Source organism: Equus caballus, chromosome 24 (assembly GCF_041296265.1).
Source record: "Equus caballus isolate H_3958 breed thoroughbred chromosome 24, TB-T2T, whole genome shotgun sequence".
NCBI classification, from domain to species: Eukaryota; Metazoa; Chordata; class Mammalia; order Perissodactyla; family Equidae; genus Equus; species Equus caballus.
In genome coordinates this window covers 13,788,085-13,809,143 of record NC_091707.1, presented here as the reverse complement: position 1 = coordinate 13,809,143, position 21,059 = coordinate 13,788,085, and the positions used below count along the sequence as shown (strand labels likewise).

The following is a 21,059-nucleotide window of genomic DNA, read 5'->3' as shown; positions in this document are numbered from 1 at the left end:
AGAAGGGATTCCTGCCTCTTCCACCTCAGTCAGGACTGTACCTTATTGTGGGGCTTCTTTTTATCCAGTTTCCAGTTTTATCTCCAGGGAAATTTTTCCAAGAATAGTTGTAACCCAGTTCCGTTTGTGGAAGGAGGTGAGTTCAGAGTCTGCCTATGCTGCCATCTTGATGAGATCCCTACTGCCTCATCTTGATTTACAAGCCAAACCTGGAAAACCTCCCCAAACAAGTGTTTTTTGGTTTTTCTAGGAATAATACAAAAAATATTTGGGCCAGCCCAGTGGGGCTGGCAGTTAAGTTCACACATTCTGCTTCTGCTGCCTGGGGTTTGCAGGTTTTGATCCTGGGTGCGGACCTACGTACTGCTTGTCAAGCCATTCTGTGGCAGGCATCCCACGTATAAAGTAGAGGAAGTTGGGCACAGATGTTAGCTCAGGGCCACTCTTCCTCAGCAAAAAGAGGAAGATTGGTGGCAGAGGTTAGCTCAGGACTAATCTGCCTCAAAAACAAAATATGAAAAAGAAAATATTGATGTTACCTTTGGTGATGAAACTCAATTTTGTGGAGTAACATTCAACCTTAATGTGAATTCCTCCATGTTTCTTTCGGCTTTTATGGCACTGAGAACTGCAGCATCAGATCAGAAGGTAGGACTTACAGGCTGTGGACTACATTTCCCAAAGGGCAGGAGGCAGAGAGACTGGGCTCTTACTTTTCCCGTAAAAAGACTCCATTTCCCATCAGGCAGCGGGCGGGAGGAGCGTGGCTCCTGGCTTTCCTTGGCTGGCGGTTGGCCAGTACAGTCTCCACCTCCTCCTGGTTGATCCCGTTTGCCACGACTCCCAGCTCGCCCTGTCTGCCCACGTGCAGTGCAGTGGCACGTGGCTGCCCCAGCTCCTCTGGCGCCCAACTCCCTGCTGCCAACGGCTCCACTATCGCCGACCCCTCCCCCCGCCCCCGCTCCCACTCCCCCGCTCGCGCCACCCTCCCACTCGCCCCGCCCCCGCTCGCCCCTCCCCTCCACTTCGCCCCGCCCTCCCCTCGCTCCGCCCCGTCACTCATTCGCCCACCCGCTCGTCCCCCAACTCCTGCTCTTCCCCAGCCAATGGGGAGGCCACAGACATCCCAGTCAGGAGGGTCAGTCCCCGCCTCAGCGTGGAGTAGGCAAATGAGGTGGAAAGTTGCTGCCCATAGCGTAGCTATGCGCCTGAGGCAAGAGGTAGGGAGAGTGCCGGCATCCCCTCTGACCCGGTCCCTCTGAGCCACAAGTGCCCCGCGGGGCTGTCCCGGTCAGGCCTCGTCCCTCCTGGGCGGGGGCGGCCGGTCAGGTTCGCGCAGCGTAGGGTGCTCGGCCAGCGGAGGACGGTCTGTGCCGCCCTTGCCCGCTCCGGACGTCGCTTCCGCGGGGAGCCCGGGCGGGAGCGCTTTTGCGGGGCTCCGCGGAGGCCCTCGGGGGACGGCGGGCAGGGTCGCAGCGGGGCGGGAGGGCGGCTCCGAGGGGAGACGCGCCCTGAGCCCGAGCACGGGTCCCGGACAGCCTTCCGGGCGGCGGCGCGGCCCTGGCCCGCCGTGTCCGCTGAGGCCTGCGGGGCGCTGTCCTCGAGGGCCGGGGCGCGGGGCTCGCGGGCTGCACAGGGCTCCTTGGGGGCTCCGTCCCCTCCGTCCCCTCCGTCCCCGCTCCCCAGCGAAGGGCGGGGGGCGGGACGGGGGGGTTGGGACAGTCCTGGCGTCTGTCTCAGGCTCAGAGAGGCTGCCTGATGTGCGGACCGCGTGCGTCTGGGCTCTCCGCTGTCATGGGTGCGGGAGAGGTACAGCCGGCTGAATCCCGGGTCAGAGCGAGTGGGAGGGGTAGATGGCCAAGTCCTGGGTCAGAGGGAGGGGGAGGGACAGCTGGCCAAGCACCAGGTCGGAGGGAGGGGGGAGGCCGCCCTTGGCTCCTGGGAGTCAGCCTGATTCTCTACCTGCCTCCTCTTGAGTCACCTGGTTTTGTCTCGCCTGGTGTGGACGCCTGCTGCCTCTCCCCATCTCCATGTCCTAGAACAACATGGACCTACCGGTTTGCTGTGGGAGGGCTGTGGGTTTGGGGGACTGTGGAAGAGCCTCCTGAGTTCTTGTTCTTTTTCTCTTTCCTACTGGGATTGCCTATCTGTTGAGTCTGAAATTTGCAAGAATCAAAGAAAATGCAGGGCAGTATTTATTTTTAAGAGTTCAAAGCAGGACATAGGCACCTTACTTTTTATGACATGCAGAGCAGGATTCTTTGGGGAAGAATTTGAGCTACAATCGTAAAGCAATTTCAGAGGGAAGCAAGAGTGTTTCATAGAATCATTTTGTTCTGTGCCTGTTTATACTGTCCCAACTGGCGTGTAGTGATTGGCATTAAACTTCTGCATAGATAAGGTGATGTTCATCTGCTCCCTGTAGAAGGGAAGGTCACTGAATGGCTTTCTCTGCTGAACGGGCCACAGATGGTGTTCTCTGTGCCTTGGGACAGTGCTGATCAGATTCTGAGTTAACACAGCAACACAACCTCAATTTAAGAACAGTAAACTGTGTTAAGCATTGCTGTCATTTTAGCGCTCATATCTATATTAATAATCTACCCTAATATTTATAGTGTAACGACCTCCTGTTCTGCTCAGTGCTGCAAAAGTTGTTAAACCAATGAGATGATGCAGGGATGTGTCAAGCGTAGAACCTAGCAGATAGCAAGTGAGAAAGTGCCCAGGAGATGATCATACAGAAAGCTTGTGCTAAGTTGTCTAGCAAGATGCAGTGTGTATTTTAAAAGTCGCAGTAATGCTTTCAAAATGTTGTGAGTCCCTAAAATTAAATTCTTAAATAGGGCAGCTTTTTTTGTATTTGAGAACTGCTGTGAAATAGTTACAATTATTATTATTATTATATGAATGTCCCCGATATCTAAAAAAGAAAAAAATAACATTTTTATGTTGACAACTATATATTTTTCCTTAAAGTCGTCTTTAATAAAGTATAATGTAAATGAATAGAATTTTGACTTGAAAAATAAAGCTTTCTGGAAATGAAGCAAAGCTTTTAAGTGGACCTTATGTGCAATGAAGAATGACTCCTGGATTCCTATCAATGTGCAAGTGCTTCTGTCTCCATACCTCAGGCAGCAAACCTAACAGGAATAAATGCTGCCTCTGTGTGTGTGTGTGGAGGAGGCTCTCATGACATGGGTGTTGATGGGTTTTGAGAATGGATTGGTACCTGTATAGGTCTGGAGAGTAGGTTTCAGACATGCCGGATGAGGTTATTATTCAGCGTGAGCAGAAGTGGTCTGATTTTTGCCCCAGATGTCGGGGGCCTGCTCAATATTGGGGGCTGTGCTGGGGGCAGAGTCTGTTCTTGCTACTGTAGTGTTTTTGGGAAGCAAGTTGTCATGGTTTTAAACTAATAGACATCATTCTTTTTGACTGCAGTTATCTAGCATGCAGCACACAAGAGGTCAACAAATGTGTAGGGCATGTTTGAAGACAACATGGAATTTTTGATAAGGATGCAAGATTAATTAGAAAGCTGATAGAATCCTGGCAAAGCATGTGGCTAGGTGGTGTAACATGATGTGTTTGTGCCCTAGGATGTCTCTGGCCCTTTTGACCACAGTTCCTGGGAGGATGTTCCCACTTGCCATTATAAAGATGCAAAAAGTGCCATGCACTTGAATTGTTTCCCCTTGGCTCCTGAATGGGAATTAAGGACCTGGGGTTTGAAGGTTTCTGTTTCGCAATAATTTCATGCACTTTTCCAGTGATTCCTGCTCCATCTCTCCCAATGTTGACTTAAATCTTTGCATTCCAACTCAAGCACGTTCTCCTTACTGTTGTTGTTCTGGATGACATACGGACAGCCCTTTGGAAAAGAAAAGCTCTCTAGAGAGCCTAGAGAGGTAGGAGGTGTGTGTTTTCCCCCAATAGGAGTTAGATGTTTAATATTCATCAATAAATGCTAAAGACAGGAAACTATTCTACTTTTCGTTAATCTTCTTCAGTAAATTTGTTAAGAATTTTCTTAGCCACAGCATTTTTGTCATCTTGGAAACATCCATTGTGAGTCATATTCTTGATTTAGTCTTCATGTAGGTACATGGGCTTTGATGATTCTTTGCCAGAACTCCTGTCCTTCCCTGGGTCTCTGGCCCACAGGATGGGAACGAGTATGGCAGGGTCTGAAAACTAAGTTAGACATTGTTCATGCTGGCAGATATTTAGGGTGAATATTAAACATATGTGCGCACGAAAATGTTTATCAAAAAAGCCATATACATGAAGTGGGAGGATGTACTATCTGGAATCATATAATGAAATGATAAAGTTCTTAGTTTGAGACTTCAGAATGCAGGGCAGCACCATCCCACACTTTTGGGGGCTTTCTCATACTTTCCTATGCATTTATGTCGTTTTCTCTTTGCAAACTGTCTGTCTAGCTGCTGTTGGCTTGTGGGGCAGATATTCTGCTCCGGACCTAGCTCCTTGTTTCAAGAACCAAAAGAGACTCCATTCTCTATCTAACTGTGAACTGTATCTAAAATTTTCCATGAAGACATAAAGTTAGAAATCTTGTAGCTAAGATGACTACAGCATTGTTTCTGGTTAATTGCTGTTTCTCAAGGAATAGCTGAACAATTGCCACTGTTGGATGATTCTGTATATGAATGTGTTGTGAGCACATTTCACAATACCAAGTGTTAGAAAGTGCCCTTAAACCTTTAGTCTTCATAGGCTACGTCTGGGAGACCCAGAAACAGAAACTTTTATGGTTTCAACAGGCAGTGTTGCTTTTTTGACTTCTTCTGGCAGTGTACTATGTAACCTGGCTACAGAGCTATCAATGTACAGATTATATCTAATTATAAAATGTCATAACAAAAAGGAACAAACTGTTGACATATGCAATGATTTGGATAGAGCTTAAGGCATTGTACTGAGTGAAAAAAGCCAATCCGCAAAGGCTGTGTGATTGATTCCATTTATACAGCATTCTCAAAATGACAACACTGTAGAAATTGAGAAGAGATCCATTTTACCACGGTCACAACTGGGGGTGTGACTCTAAAGGGGTTGCATGAGGGAATTTCTCTGGGGTGATAGAACAGTTCTGTGTCCTGATTGTTGTCATGGTTACATGGATTTTCATGCATGAGATAACATCATAGAACTCTACACACACCTAGGGGATTTCAGTCCAAAGTGAACTTCTACTAAGTAGTTGAATGACTAATACTGTATCCGTGTCAATTTCCTGGTTTTGATCACTGTGTTGTGCTCATCCATTATATGGCTCTACCACATTTTATTGAACCATTCACCCATTGAAGGACATGTGGGTTGTTTCTAGTTTTTGACTATTACAAATAAAGCTGCTCTGAACACTCACGTACAGGTTTTTGTGTGCATCTGTTTTCATTTTTTTAGTGTAAATGCCCAGGAGTGCAACTGTTGTTTTCCACATGGTTTTGGAAGAGTTGGACATCCGTAGGCAAAAGGAAAAGAAATAAAGTGAACCAAGGTGTAAACCTCATATCTTCTGCAAAAATTAATGCTAAATGGATTCATTGGATCATCTTTTTTGTCTTCATTCAAAACGTGTTGGCTTATACTGCAAACAGCATTCCAAAATGAAGATGGGAGGAGACAAGTGAGCATTTAGGTATGAAAATGAATACAGACTTGGGAAGGTAGGACATGGCTCGAGTCTTGAAGAGAGTGTGTGTGCATTTGACAAGAAGGGGAAAACGTTCCAGAGAATAGCATGAGGCAAGACAGATGGTAGAGGAGATAGGTCCGAACTGGCTGTTTCAGGGAGTCACGTGTGTGAAGAGGAGGAGGGAAGGAAAGGAAGTATAAGTGGTTCATGAGGATAGAAAACTGCTGGCTAGGTTACAGAGTTGATAATGAGTTTCAGTGGAAGTTCTTGAGCAGGAAAAAGCTATTGGAGAAATGGTCTTGAAGGAACGTTGTCTTAGGATCACGTATGGCAGCGATGGGTTGGTAGAAAGAACAAGGTATAACCATGACCCTTACGTTGACTTAGCGCTTTGTGTTACAGCTGTCTTCCCAAAAGCTAAAAGAGTGGTGTCCCTTCGGGATCTGAAGTCCCTGGGCTTTCCTAGAAGGGTAATGGTAGATTTCAGACCTCTGTCATGACTTTGGTGATGGACACTGAGGACTCCGCTGGACTTTGAAGCTAGGAACACTGCTGTTAGTAAGTTGTACATGTCAGAAGAAGAGTCCTTTGTTGGCTCATTGCTGATGTGGATGACATTTCTTCTCTAAAGTGTCTAAGAGGTGAGCAACTGAAATGAGAAGAACACAGAATTCATGAATTGGCCCAACGAGGAAAAGTCAACGGATCACTTTTCTTTATTTTGATTTAATCAGCATGTCCTGATACTTGTATGTGAAGAACTATACAGAGAATGGTGAGGAACAAGGTCCTTCCAAATCACTGAGGAGCTGACAGGGACACATGGCTCTAATTGCAGCATTCAGGTTTTTATTCTGAGGGAAGCATTTCCAGTCAGTGAGGACATCATGTACTTCCTGCCAGTGATCCAGAAGATCTTCAAGGGTAGAATAGGAACCTAGAATAGTATAGGAACACTTTGCTTATAGTCAGTGGGATGTGACAGGTGACAGCGATCAAACCCTAACTTCTTAATTTCTGACCAAACATACTCAGTTCCTTTTTTCTTAGAACCCACTTCATTTCTTGATTTCTTACTTGGAGAAAATTATACTGTTTTCCATGCATCTGTGGGAATCTGATTTGGTTTCTGCTTTATTTTGTGCATTTAGAAGTTGATCTTAGATACATTTTAGGCTTCTGTCCTTTTTTTAAGGCCACCACCAAATATAATTTATTTAATGTCAATCAAACTACTACATATCAATGCATTTCTGCTTCTTTATTTAGAACATGGAAAAGCATAACATCTTGTTTTTCAAAAAATACAATGATGACTTGCTGAGCAAAGGATTTTACTGCCTGATTACCATGACGTGTGTTAATGAAAGACTGGTGGTGTGAAAAGCTTTAGTGCAACCCCTTCTTTGTCTTCAAATTGCCTTTTCTGTTTGATTTAACTTCCTTGGGCTGATTCTTTCCTTTCAGTCTAGAAGTATTTTCCACTGAATGTGGAGATCAATCAAGAATACTTCACTTGTGATTGCAGCCGTTCAGTATTATCACAAAATTTGTGGGTTTTTTTTCCTGCAGAAGAGCAAGCTCTTACAGTGCTATGCAACTTGCTCTGCTCACTCAAAACTATCATTGTTTGGCTACTGTGCCCTAGTGACAGTTTGACCAACGTGTAAGCAGGCCCACTGCATCCTGACCCATGGGCATCAGTGTAGGCAGCCTAGAAAGCATGGGTCAGCACTTACTGTCTTTGTGAACGGCAGGATTCCCAGTCAGGGATGTCCAAAAGTCTGCCATACTGAACTTTCATGCTAAAAGGATGTCATTGTCTGGCTCAGCTTCTGACTGAGATTCCGTGAATATATGAATATTATATGTGGCTCTTATAGAAGTAGGCACTTGGGGACAATCCAGATACTGTTCTCTCCTTCATCACAGGATGGCTTCAAAGAATCCTTTCCCCTTTCTCCTGGCCAGCTAGGTTTGCAGTGAGCAAAAACCTGTTCAGACTTTGTGCCAACACTTCTGGAATATGTGACACTTCATTTGTTTTCTAGAGCACAGAAGTTTGAAAGTAATTTCCTGTTTCTGCTTTCGACAGTGACATATGTCAATGGAGTCAGGTAGATCTGAGTTGCAGCATTGACTGCTCTGTGACATTAGGGCAACCTGATTTTACCATCCAATCGAGGTTCAATCCTACCTGTTTTATGGTAGGGTTGTCAGAATTGACTCTGAGATGTGTACACGAATCACTTGCTATAATGTGTGGCCCACAGTCCGTGTTCAACAAATGTTTGTCATTCTCACCACTTGAGTATCCCTTAAAGTGTTTTTCTCTGGAGAGTGATCTGAAACAAAAAATATTTTTTCAACTCATTTCCCACTGATCTCAAAAGCCATGTATTAGATGTCATCACACTGTCTGGTCTGGGCTACCATGCATGCCTCCAGTGACGGGAAACTCCCCAACTCCAGAACAGTGTTTTTCAACCATGGGAGTAATGACTTTTGAGATGGGTCCTCCATTGTGGTGGAGGCTTGTTCTCTGAATTGTATGATGTTTAGCACCAAATTTGGCTAGGGGGACAAAATCATCCACAATTGAGAACCACTGCTCTAGAGACAGCATATCCTCTTTGTTTCTTTTTTTAAAAATGAGGTCATCATGGGTTATAACATTGTGAAATTTCAAGTGTACATGATTGCTTCTCAGTTTCTGTGGAGACTGCATCGTGCTCACCCGCAACAGTCTAATTTTTATCCATCACCATACATATGTGCCCCTTTACACCTTTTGCTCACCCCCAACCCCATTCCCTTCTGGTACCCACTAATCTGTTCTCTTTACCCCTCTGTTTATCTTCCACATATGAATGAAATCTTGGGATATTTGTCTTACTCTGTATGTCTTATTTTCACTTCATGTCACACCCTCACACTCCATCCATATTGTTTCAAAGGGGACAATTTTGTCTTTTTTAATGTCTGAGTAGTATGCTGTTTTATATATGTACCACATCTTCTTTATCCATTCTTCAGTTGAAGCACACTGGATTGCTTCCACATCTTGGCTATTGTGAATAATGCTGCAACGAACATAGGGGTGTGTGAATCTCTTTGAATTGTTGTTTTCAATTTCTTTGAATATGTACCCAGTAGTGGGATCTCTGGATCATATAGTATTTCAGATTTTAATTTTTCGAGAAATCTCCATACTGTTTTCCATAGTGGCTGCACCAGTTTACATTCCCACCGGCAGTGTAGTAGGGTTCCCTTTTCTCCACATCCTCTCCAACATTTGTTATTTTTTGTCTTCATCATTATAGCCATTCTGACGGGTGTCAGGTGATATCTCATTGTATTTTTGATTTGCATTTCCCTCATAATTAGCCATGTCGTGCATCTTTTCATGTGCCTGTTGGCCTTCTGTATATCTTCCTTGGAAAAATGTCCGTTCATATCTGCCCATTTTCCAATCCGGTTGTTTCTGTTTTTGTCATTGAGTTATTTTTACATTTTGGAAATTAACGCCTTGTCAGATATATGATTTTCAGATATTTTCTCCCAGTTGGTGGGCTGTTTTTTGTGTTATTCATGGTTTCCTTTGCCTTGCAGAAGATTTTTAGTTTGATGTAGTCCCACTTGTTTATTTTTTCTTTCATTTCCCATGCCTGTGTCGGCATGGTATTCATAAGATGCTCCCAAGGCCAATGTCAAGCAGTGTACTGCAAATGTTTTCTTCTAGGAGTTTTGTGATTTCAGGTCTTACCTTCAAGTGTTTAATCCATTTTGAGTTAATTTTTGTGTACAGTGTAAGGTAATGGTCTACTTTCATTCTTTTGCTTGTGGCTGTCCAGTTTTGCCAACACTGTTTTTTGAAGAGACTTTCCTTTCTCCATTGTATGCTCTTGCCTCCTTTGTCAAAGATTAGCTGTCCACAGATGTGTGGTTTGATGCCTGGGCATTCAGTTCTGTTCCATGGATTTGGGTGTCTGTTTTTGTGCCAGTACCATGCTGTTTTGATTCCTAGAGCTTTGTAGTATAGAAGCCTCCAGCTTCGTTCTTTTTTCTCAGGATTGTTTTGTCTGTTCTGGGTCTTTTGCTGTTCCATGTATACTTAGGATTCTTTGTTGTATTTCTGTGAAGAATGTCACTGGGATTCTGATTGAGATTCCATTGACTCTGTAGATTGCTTTAGGTAATATGAATATTTTAACTGTTTTTATTGTTCCAATCCATGCACATGGAATATCTTTCCATTTCTTTATATCTTCTTGAGTTTCATTCCATAGTGTCTTATAGTTCTCAGTGTGTAGGTCTTTCACCTCTTTGGTAAGATTTATTCCTAGGTATTTAGTTCTTTTGTTGCAGTTGTAAATGAGATTCTATTCTTGACTTGTCTTTCTGCTAGTTTGTTTTTAGTGTATAGAAATGCAACTGATTTTTGTAAGTTGATTTTTTACCGTGAAACTTTTCTGTAGTTGTGGATTCTTTCTAATAGTTTTCAGATGGATTCCTTAGGGTTTTCTATATGTAGAATCACGTCATCTGCAAACAGTGAGAGTTTCACTTCTTCCTTTCCAATTTGCAAACAGCGAGAGTTTTACCTCTTCATTACCTATTTGGATTCCTTTTATTTCTTTTTCCTGCCGAATTGCTCTGGCCAACACCTCCAGTACTATGTTGAATAGGAGTGGTGAAAGTGGGCACCCTTGTCTTGTTCCTGTCCTCAGAGGGATGGCTTTCACTTTTTGTCCATTGAGTATTATGTTGACTGTGGGTCTGTCATATATGGCCTTTATTATGTTGAGGTACTTTCCTTCTATACCCATTTTATGGAGGGTTTTTATCATAAATCGGTGTTGGATCTTGTCGAATGCTTTCTCTGCATCTATTGAGATGATCATGTGGTTTTTGTTTTTCATTTTGTTGATGTAGTGTATCACGTTGATTGACTTGCGGATGTTGAACCATCCCTGTGTCCCTGGTATAAATCCCACTTGATCATGGTGTATAATCTTTTTGATGTATTGCTGTATTCGGTTTGCCAGAATTTTGTTGAGGATTTTTGCATCTATATTCATCAGTGATATCGGCCTGTAGTTCTCCTTCTTTGTGTTGTCCTTGTCAGGTTTGAGGATCAGAGTGATGTTGGCTTCATAGAATGTGTTAGGGAGTACTCCATCTTTCTCAATTTTCTGGAACAGTTTGAGAAGAATAGGTATTAAGTCTTCTTTGAATGTTTGGTAGAATTCTCCAGAGAAGCCGTCCGGTCCTGGACTCTTATTTTTGGGGAGGTTTTTGATTACCGTTTCTATTTCCTTACTTGTGATTGGCCTATTCAGATTCTCCATTTCTTCCTGATTCAGTTTGGGGAGGTTGTAGAAGTATAGGAATTTGTCCATTTCTTCTAGGTTGTTCAATTTGTTGACATATAGTTTTTCAGAGTATTCTCTTATGATCCCTTGTATTTCATTGGTATCTGTTGTGATTTTTCCTCTCTCATTCCTAATTTTATTTATTTGAGATTTCTCTCTTCTTTTCTTGGTAAGTCTGGCTAAAGGTTTGTTGATTTTGTTAATTTCTTCGAAGAACCAACTCTTTGTTTCATTGATGCTTTCTACTGTCTTTTTTGTTTCAATATCATTTATTTCTGCTCTTATTTTTATTATTTCCCCCCTTCTACTGACTCTGAGCTTTGTTTGTTCTTCTTTTTCTAGTTCTGTTAGGTGTTGTTTGAGGTTGCTTATGTGAGCTTTTTCTTGTTTAGTGAGGTGAGCCTGTATTGCGATGAATTTCCCTCTTAGGACTGCTTTTGCTGCATCCCAAATGATTTGGTATGTCGTGTTCTCATTTTCATTTGTCTCCAGATAATATTTGATTTCTTCTTTAATTTCTTCAGTGATCCATTGTTTGTTCGGAAGCGTGTTATTTAGTGTCCACATTTTTGCACCTTTCTCTGCTTTTTTCTTGTAGTTGATTTCTAGTTTCATAGCATTATGATCAGAAAAGATGCTTGATATTATTTCAACTCTCTTGTATTTATTGATGTTTGCTTTGTTTCCCAAAATATGGTCAATCCTTGAGAATGTTCCATGTGCACTCGAGAAGAATGTGTAACCTGCTGTTTTTGGATGAAGTGTTCTATATATATCTATTAAGTCCATCTGGTCTAATTTTTCATTTAATTCTATTATTTCCTTGTTGATTTTCTGTCTGGATGTTCTGTCCATTGGTGTTAATGGTGTGTTGAAGTCCCCTACTATTATTGTATTGTTGTTGATGTCTTCTTTTAGTTCTATTAAGAGTTGCTTTACTAATTTTGGTGCTCCTGTGTTGGGTGCGTATATATTTATAAGTGTTATGTCTTCTTGGTGGAGAGTCCCTTTTATCATTATATACTGTCCCTCTTTGTCTTTCTTTATCTGTTTTTCTTTGAAGTCTACCTTGTCTGATATTAGTATAGCGACACCTGCTTTCTTCTGTTCATTATTAGCTTGGAGTATTGTTCTCCATCCCTTCACTCTGAGTCTGTGTTTGTCTTTGGGGCTGAGGTGTGTTTCCTGGAGGCAGCATATTGTTGGGTCTTGTTCTTTGATCCATCCTGCCACTCTGTGTCTTTTGATTGGGGAGTTCAATCCATTTACATTGAGAGTGATTATTGAGATGTGGGGGCCTACCACTACCATTTTGTGTCTTGTTTTCTGGTTTTCTTCAATTTCCTTTGTTTCTCATCCCATGGTTTAATCTGTTCTGATGTAGAGCTGCTACTCTCTGTTGTTGTCCTTCTACTTATCTCCTCTGCTCTTGGTTTTGTAGCCCCTTTCCTTTTTTTGATTTTTCAGGAATGAGGGTTTTCCTGAGGATTTCCTGAAGAGGAGGTTTTGTGGCAATGAACTCCCTTAATTTTTGTTTATCTGGGAAAGTTTTTATTTCTCCATCTTATTTGAAGGATATTTTTGCTGGGTAAAGAATTCTCGGCTGTAGGTTTTTGTCCTTCAGATTTTTGAATATATCATTCCACTCTCTTCTAGCCTGTAAAGTTTCTGCTGAGAAATCTGCTGATAGCCTGATGGGGGTTCCTTTGTAGGTTAGTTTCTTTTGCCTGGCTGTCCTTAGTATTTTCTCCTTGTCGTTGACTTTTGCTTGCTTCACTACTATATGCTGTGGGGTTGGTCTTCTTGCATTGATAAAGTTTGGAGATCTATTGGCTTCTGTCACCTGAAGATCCATCTCTCTTACCAGATTTGGGAAGTTCTCAGCCATTATTTCTTTGAATAGGCTTTCTTCCCCTTTCTCCTTCTCTTCTCCCTCTGGTATACCTATAATCCTTACATTGCATCTCCTAATTGTGTCTGATAATTCTTGGAGAGTTTCTTCATTTCTTTTTAGTCTCACTTCTCTCTCCTCCACTGCCTGCAGCATTTCTATATTCCCATCTTCCAAATTGCTAATTCTTTCCTCCATATTATCGGCCCTACTGTTCAGTGCATCTAGATTTTTCTTAATCTCCTCTATTGTGTTCTTCATTTCCAGTATTTCTGTTTGGTTCTTCTTTATCATATCAAACTCTTTTGTGACATAGCTCCTGAACTAGTTTAGTTGTCTATCTGAATTCTCTCTTAACTCATTGAGTATTTTAATGATGGCTGTTTTGAAGTCATTGTCATTTAGGTTATATATCTCATTTTCTTTGGGATTGTTTTCTATGTGTTTGTTATTTTCCTTCTGTTCTGGCCATTTAATGTATTTTTTCATATTGCTTAATGTCGTAGATTTGTGCCTCCACATAGAGAGAGAGTTTAGTTGCTCCTTCCACTTGTTTCTGCTGGTGTGGTGGGGGAGCAGCTGTTTATACTGCACCAACCAGGAACCCTATCCACAGTTGCTAACTGGGCCTGGGCCCCTCCTCGTAGTCACAGTGGTCCTTTGGATTCCCTCTTCTGCTGTGGGGGCCGTCACGGGGGGGCTTCAGGCTGCTGGTGCCTACTGTTGCAGCCCACCTAGTCGTGCTCCCTCCTTGGGGTCTGCAACGGTGTTATGGGCTTTTCCAGTGGCCAGGGATAGGATCACTTATATTTGCTGCTCCGTCACTGTTGGCACCCATAACATCTCACTTGTCCACTATGGGTTGCAGCAGAGCTATTGGCATCTTCTACAGTCTGTGGTTAGCTCACCTAGCTATGCTACTTTTGTCCCAGGGTCTTCCAGCCTTGTGGCTGCTGGATGGGTGCTCTCTGCTAGTGCTGTGCAGAGGCTTTCACTGAGGCTGTTGTGAGCCTGTAGGGTTTCCCCCTAGGCTACGGAGCCGGGTCGCTGGAACTCCACCCAGCCCCAGTCCTGTTCCCCAGGAACTTGGGGAGCCCTTTGCCCTGTCTGGGGGATAGCTGGAGATCCTGATTTCAGTGGTAGCTGGTCAGCTGCTGCCCTGCCTGATATTCTCCTCTCCAGGACCCTCCCAGTGTTGTGGATGCTGGGCGTGACCCCTCCGTTAATGGCAGACAGAGAGTTTTGTCTGCTGCCTGGGCAGAACTCTGGAGCTTCCCCTCCGGGCCGGCGGAGCCGGCCTCTGGACCTCCACCCAGCACCAGTCCTCTCCAACATCTCCGGCAATCCCTTGCCTTGCCGGGTGGGCAACGGCAGGTAGGGGTCACCTCACCCTCTGGGATTGTTGTCGGGACTTTACCGGAGTTGTGAATGCTGGGCGTGGCCCCTCCACTACTGGCAGACAGAGAGTTTTGTCTGCTGCCCGGGCGGAACTCTGGAGCTTCCCCTCCAGGCTGCGGAGCCGGCCTCTGGAGCTCCACCCAGCCCCAGTCCTCTCCGAGATCTCCAGCAATCCCTTGCCCCATGGGGTGGGCAATGGCAGCTGGGGGTCACCGCACCCTCTGGGGTTGTCTCCGGGACTTTCCTAGAGTTGTGAATGCTGGGCGTGGCCCCTCCACTAATGGCAGACAGAGAGTTTTGTCTGCTGCCCGGGTGGAACTCTGGAGCTTCCCCTCCGGGGCACAGAGCTGGCCTCTGGAGCTTCACCCAGCCCCAGTTCTCTCCAAGATCTCCGGCAATCCCTTGCCCCACCATGCAGGCAGTGGCAGCCAGGGGCCCGCCGTACCCTCTGTGATTCTCTCTGGGACCCTCCAGGTGCAGTGGACACCAGGCGGGATCTCCCCGCCAATGGCGGGGCGAGACTCTCCCCACAGGCTCAGGTGTGTAACTCTAGAATTTCCCTCTGCATTTAGGAGTAATTGCGGGGGGTTTAGGTAGGGTTCTGGTCACCTGTTTCCACCGTCGCTCCTCTGGTGTGTGCTCGCTCCTGCCCTAGGTGTGTGTTGATCTTCTGGGGGTGTCCGTTGGAAGAAAGCCGCTTGCAGGTACTAGGCTGTTTGGTCGGGGTCGGAGAGTTTTCACCTATCTCCACCTCCTTCCTGAGGGAAGTCCGTCCGCCTTCCGATGTATAGTCATGTGGGTCTCTCAGACGTCCTGAGATGCTATCTGGATATCCTTTGTTAAGCGATGAGCGTCCAAATAATTGTAGACTCGAAGTGGGAGAGACAAAGAGGACTACTCATGGCGCCATCTTGGATCCCTTTTCCAGGGCTCATCATTCCTTTGTGTAGATCTGTATTTCCAAATGGTATCTTTTCCTTTCCAATTTGGATGCGTTTTACTTCTTTTTCTTGGAAAATTGCTGTGGTCAAAACCTCCACACCTATATTGGATAGGAGTGGCAAGAGTGGGCATCCATATCTATGTAGAATACGAGTGGCAAGAGTCGGCACCCTTGTCTTGTTCTGGTTCTCAGAGGGATGGCTTTCAGTTTTTCACCATTGAGTATAATGTTGTCTGTGGGTGTTTTGGGACTTTGTATGATTCCAAGAATTTGCTATTTCTATTAGGTTATCCAATTTGGTGGCATATAGTTTTTCATAGTATTGTCTTATAGTCCTTTGTATTTCTACGATATCCTTTGAAATTTCTCCTCTTTCATTTCTAACTTTATTTAAGCCTTCTCTTTCTCTTAGTGTGTCTGGCTAAGGGTTTGTTCAATTTTGTTTCTCTTCTTCAAGAACTTGCGCTTAGTTTCATTGATCCTTTTTACTGAGTTTTTAGCCTGTTTTTCATTTATTTCTGCACAAATTTTCATTATTTCTCTCTTTCTGCTGACCTTGGGCTTTGTTTATTCTTCTTTTTCAAGTTCTGTTGGGTGTCATCTTGAGATTTTTATTGTGTTGGCCGTGTATTGCTATGAATTTCCCTGTTAGAACTACTTTTGCTGCATCCCATAAGAGTTGGGATGATGTGTTTTCCTGTATATATTTATCCAGGTTTTAAAAATTTTTTTCCTTTGGTTTATTTAGATCCAATTGTTGTTCAGTAGCATGTTGTTTAGTCTCCACATATTTGTGATATTCCCAGCTTTTTGTCTTGTAGTTGATTTTTAGTTTCATAGCATTGTAGTCAGAAAAGTGGCTTGATATTATTTCAGTCTTATTAAATTTACGGAGGCTTGCCATTTCTCCCAGCATATATTCTATCTTTGAGAACGTTCCAAGTGTACTTGAGAAGAATGTGTATTCTGCTGCTTGGGGATGGGATGTTCTATATATATCTATTAAGTCCATCTGCTCAAGTGGTTCACTTAAATCCACTATTTCCTTGTTGAGTTTCTGTCTGGATGATCTATCTCTTGATGTAAGTGGGGTATTGATGTCCCCTACTATGATTGTGTTGCTGTGAATTTCTCCCTTAAGGTCTGTTCATAGTAGCTTTATGTACATTGGAGCTCTTGCATTAGATGTGTATGTATTCACTAATAGTATCTCCTCTTGGCAGAAAATCCATTTTATCATTGTCTCCTGCCCCTCTTTGTCTCTCCTTGTCTTTTTTATCTTGAAGTCTGCTTTGTCTGATATAAATATGGCAACACTTGCTTACTTTATTTGCTGTTGTCTTGGAGTATCGTCTTCCATCCCTTCACACTAAGCCTGTGTCTGTCTTTCAGCTGAGATGTGTTTCCTGGAGGCAGCATATTGTTGGGTCTTCTTTTTGAATCCTCCCAGCTACTCTGTGTCTTTTGATTGGAGAATTCCATCCATTTACATTTAGAGTTATTATTGATATTTTAGGGCATAATACTTCGGTTTTATCTGTTGTAGTCCAGTTGTTCTATGTGTTCACTGTTTCCCTTCCCTTGTATGTCTGACTGCTACTTCACTTGGGAAGTTTTCTCTCATGGCTTTGTCAGTTTTCTTTTTATTTATGAAGTGTGGCTCTGCCCTGATTTTTTGTTTAGTGGTTACTTTTACATTTGTATAAAAGACCTCATAGGTGAGATAGTCCATTTTCCGACAGCCTCTTTTCTCCATTATCCTAAGCCATTTCCATCCCTTTCCTGCACCCTATCATGTTTTTCATACACTTTTGTTTCTTAGTAAGTTGTTTCTTGCATTGAGTGGAAGTGTACTTTCTTATTTCTCCTACCCATCCTGTCTTTTGGAGACACATAGTACAGGCTGAATCCCAGTTCCACGGAATATCCTTAGAAATGTGCAAAGATGGTCATCCAGTCTTCTCAGTCTTTTTGAGTTGAAACATCTCCAGTTCGTCAGAAATCCCTTACAAAACATGACTTCATGTCAGGTCACCACATTGGTGGTTTCTTTTGTTTTAATTCATTTTTAAACTGTAGAATTTGGAAGGAAATGCACTAGTCTAGGCATGGCTTGATTAGCAAAAGACGGATACTCATGTCTCATGTTGGAGCAATTTTCTTCTATTAGTTTAGGTAGGAGTATTTCCTTTCTTCTTGTGCCTACTGTATATGATTACAACTCTATCCTTGTGATAACCACATCATACAGTGATGACCACATCATACACTGAGTTAAAGAAAAAAGAAAACCACTAGATCTGTCTAACTATACATTCATCCGGTTTTTATGCATTAGTTTTGGGGCTAGCCCTGGGAATTTATGTTTATCCTGTTAGATTTCTTTCAATTGGGTTTATGTACAATCCTAATTTTGGTTGACTCTAAGGTTTCTAGCTTAAAAGAACAAGTAGGTGATTACACCATCAGCTGAGATTGAAAATACAGGAGAAAGGAGTGTGTGTACATGCATGCATGCGTGTGTACATGAGAGGAGGACTGAGGATGGAAGCCTGAGGAATCCCAATATTAAGAGGCAGCTGGGGGGATGAGTGATGTCAGCATCATGGTGGAGTGAGCTTGCCCAGGACTCTCTCCCCTCCAACATACAACAAAAAAGAGCAACCATAGTCCACCAAAAAACATGCTGATTGCACAGGAATCCTCAGAGACTGAGGGCAGTCAAATGACGGAGGTCAGTGATGCTGTACCCACCCTCAGAGGAGCTGGAACAGGGTAAGAGAGAACTTCGCTCCCTCCCCTAAAGACTGGGATCGCTGCCATGGGAGGCTCCCTGAGGGAAGGAGTCAGGGAGGGGCCGTGCATCAGCAGGATCACTCAGGACTCCCTAGTGCCCTTGCAGCCCAGACAGAAGCCCTCTAACTGGGTGAAAGCTTTCTCGTGTGGTGACCTCATTATGCCAAGACCCCAGGAGAGCAGATAGATCTGATTGGGAAACTCGGGTCTGCATGCAAGAGTAGGTGCCCCACCACCCCCAACCTGTGCTGTGACATGCCATCTTGGCTGAAGGTTGAGGGCTCAGAATACATGGCTCTCAACCCCCATCTAGTGGCGATAGGCTGTAACTGCAACCAAATTATATCACAATGGGGAAGACCTGTCCATCTTCCAGCATCCGTCCGTCTTCCAGCATCTGTCAACTCATCAAATCTCCAGACCAGAGGGAAAACAAGCACTCAGAATTATGTCCTGACGACTCAGAAATAAGTAAACTAAATGAGAATCAATTCAGAATAGCTATCGTGAAAAAACCCAATGAGGTAAAGGAAAATATAGAGAAGTCAAAGAGTTCTGGAGTTACTTCACAAAAGAGATTGAAACTATAAAGAAGAATCACTCAGAAGTACTAAAGATGAGAAATGCAATGGAAGAAATAAAACATAATATGGATTCCCTGAATGCCTGTGTGGATGCCATAGAGGAGCAAATCAGCATAATTGAAGATAGGTTGCATGGGTCCAGACAGAGGAAGAGAGAGACCTAAGACTAAAGAGGAATGAAGAAAACCTCCGAGAAATAATGAGGAAATGCAATATGAGAATTATTGGTATCCCCAAGGGCGAAGAAAAGGAGAATGTAGCAGAAACATGCCCAAAGAAATAATAGCAGAGAACTTCCCAAATCTAGGAAATGAGAGAGAAATGTGAGTGGAGGAAGTTTCAGATCTCCTAGATTTGTCAATGTAAAAAGACCTAGTGCAAGGCATATAGTAGTAAAACTGGCAAAAGTGAATGAGAAAGAAAGAATACTCAGTGTTGCAAGGCAGAATAAACTAACCTACAAAGGAACCCCTATGATACTTTCAGCAGATTTGTCTCTCCCCTCCAAACTACAACCAAAGAATTGGAAAAACTGAATTTCAAAACCAATAATCCTAATGACCAAGCGTCAGAAAACTACAGCAACAAGACGAGGGAGGATGGAGAGGCTGGCACCACCCTCGGAGGTGCTGGAATGGGGTAGGAGAGAACTTCGCTCCCTCCTCTAGGGACTGGGATGTCTGCTGCGGGTGAAGGAAGGAGTGGGGGAGGAGCTGTGTGATCAGGGGATCATCCAGGACTCCTGCCACCGGTGCAGTGGAAACCCGCTGATGGGGGAATGCTTCTGTGCATGGGGACCCCATGAAGGCAGGGCCCCAGGAGACCAGAGAACTAGAGCAGATCGGAATCCAGATCAGCACGCGAGAGAAAGTGCCCCTCGTCCCTGAACCCATGCTGGGTGCTGCCATCTTGCCTGAAGGTGGAGAGCTCAGAACGCATGACCTTTGACCCCCATCTAGTGGCGACAGGCTGTAACTGCAACCAAAACTACCATCATGAGAAAAAAACCACTCCTCTACCATCCAGCAATTTATAAAAGCTCCAGACCAGAAGGAAAAAAATAAAAACACAGAATTAAGTCCTGAGGACTTGGGAATATGTAAACTAAGTGAAAATGAGTTCAGAGTAGCTATCATCAAAAAACTCAATGAGGATGAGGGAAAGATAGAGAAACAAGTCAACGAGTTCTGGAGTTACTTCACAAAAGAGATTGAAACTATAAAGAAGAATCAATCAGAAATACTAGAGATGAAAAATACAATGGAGCAGATAAAACAGAATACGGATTCTCTGAATGCCTGTGTAGACACCACAGAGGAGAAAATTAGCATACTCCAAGATAGACAGGCTGAATGGCTCCAGACAGAGAAAGAACTAAGCATTAAAAAGAATGAGGAAAATATCAGAGAAATAGTGGATTCAATGAGGAGGACGAATTTAAGAATCATCGGAATTCCTGAGAACGTGGAAAAGGAAAATGGAGCAGAAAGTGTGCTTAATGAAATTATAGAAGAGAACTTCCCAAATCTAGGGATTGAGGGAGAAATGTGTGTGGAGGAAGCTTTCAGATCTCCTAGATTTGTCAATGTAAAAAGACCTAGTGCAAGGCATATAGTAGTAAAAATGGCAAAAATGAAAGACAAAGAAAGAATACTCAGGGCACCAAGACAGAAGAAAATAACCTACAAAGGAACTCCTATCAGACTTTCAGCGGATTTCTCTACAGAAACCTTACAAGCTAGGAGAGAATGGAGTGACATATTCAAAGCTTTAAAAGATAAAAATCTTAAGCCAAGAATACTCTATCCAGCAAGAATATCCTTCAGATATGTGGGAGAAATTAAATCTTTTCCAGACAAACCAAAGTTAAGGGAATTCGTAACCAAAAGTCCTCCACTACAAGAAATTCTCAAGAAGGCTCTCATACCTGAAAAAAGAAAAAAAGGGAGAAAGGGGTCACAAACCACAGAGTAGGGAGACAGATAGATAGAACCAGGATAGGATAGCAAATATTCAACTATAGCATTAGGATAAAGGTAAAGAAACCACCATAGCAAAGACGATCTTATCACTCTAACTACAAATTCATAACACAAGTTGGAATAAGAGATGAAAATAATAATTTAGGAGGGGAAGAGCAAAGGGACTAAATCAGTCTAGGCCAAGTAAGTAAGAGACCACCAGAGAATAGACAGTATTATACATGAGCTTCTAAATACAAATTTCAGGGTAGCCACTAAAACAAACAGAACAGAGCCACAAAAGGTAAATAAGGAAAAATCTAAGAAACCCAGCATAAGAAATTGCAGAAGTCAATTGGTAGGCTAAAACACACAGGACGAGAAACAAAGGTAATGCAGGGAAGCCAGATAATAAGTGAGAGAATGAGAGCATTAAGCCC

At 43.3% G+C, this 21,059-nt stretch overlaps 1 non-coding gene across 4 annotated transcripts in view; it reads left to right on the top strand.

Moving 5' to 3' along the window:
- The first annotated feature begins 1,079 nt into the window (after positions 1-1,079).
- The window catches only part of LOC106781224 (uncharacterized), a 38,281-nt gene continuing 18,301 nt past the window's right edge, over positions 1,080-21,059 (top strand). For 2 of the 4 annotated variants that reach the window (XR_011432320.1, XR_011432319.1), the window contains exon 1: positions 1,080-1,220. This is a non-coding gene — a transcript (uncharacterized protein). Of the gene's footprint in view, positions 1,221-5,439; positions 5,675-6,073; positions 6,313-21,059 lie in introns of all 4 variants that reach the window. The other 2 variants (XR_011432318.1, XR_011432321.1) reach the window with 2 other exon arrangements.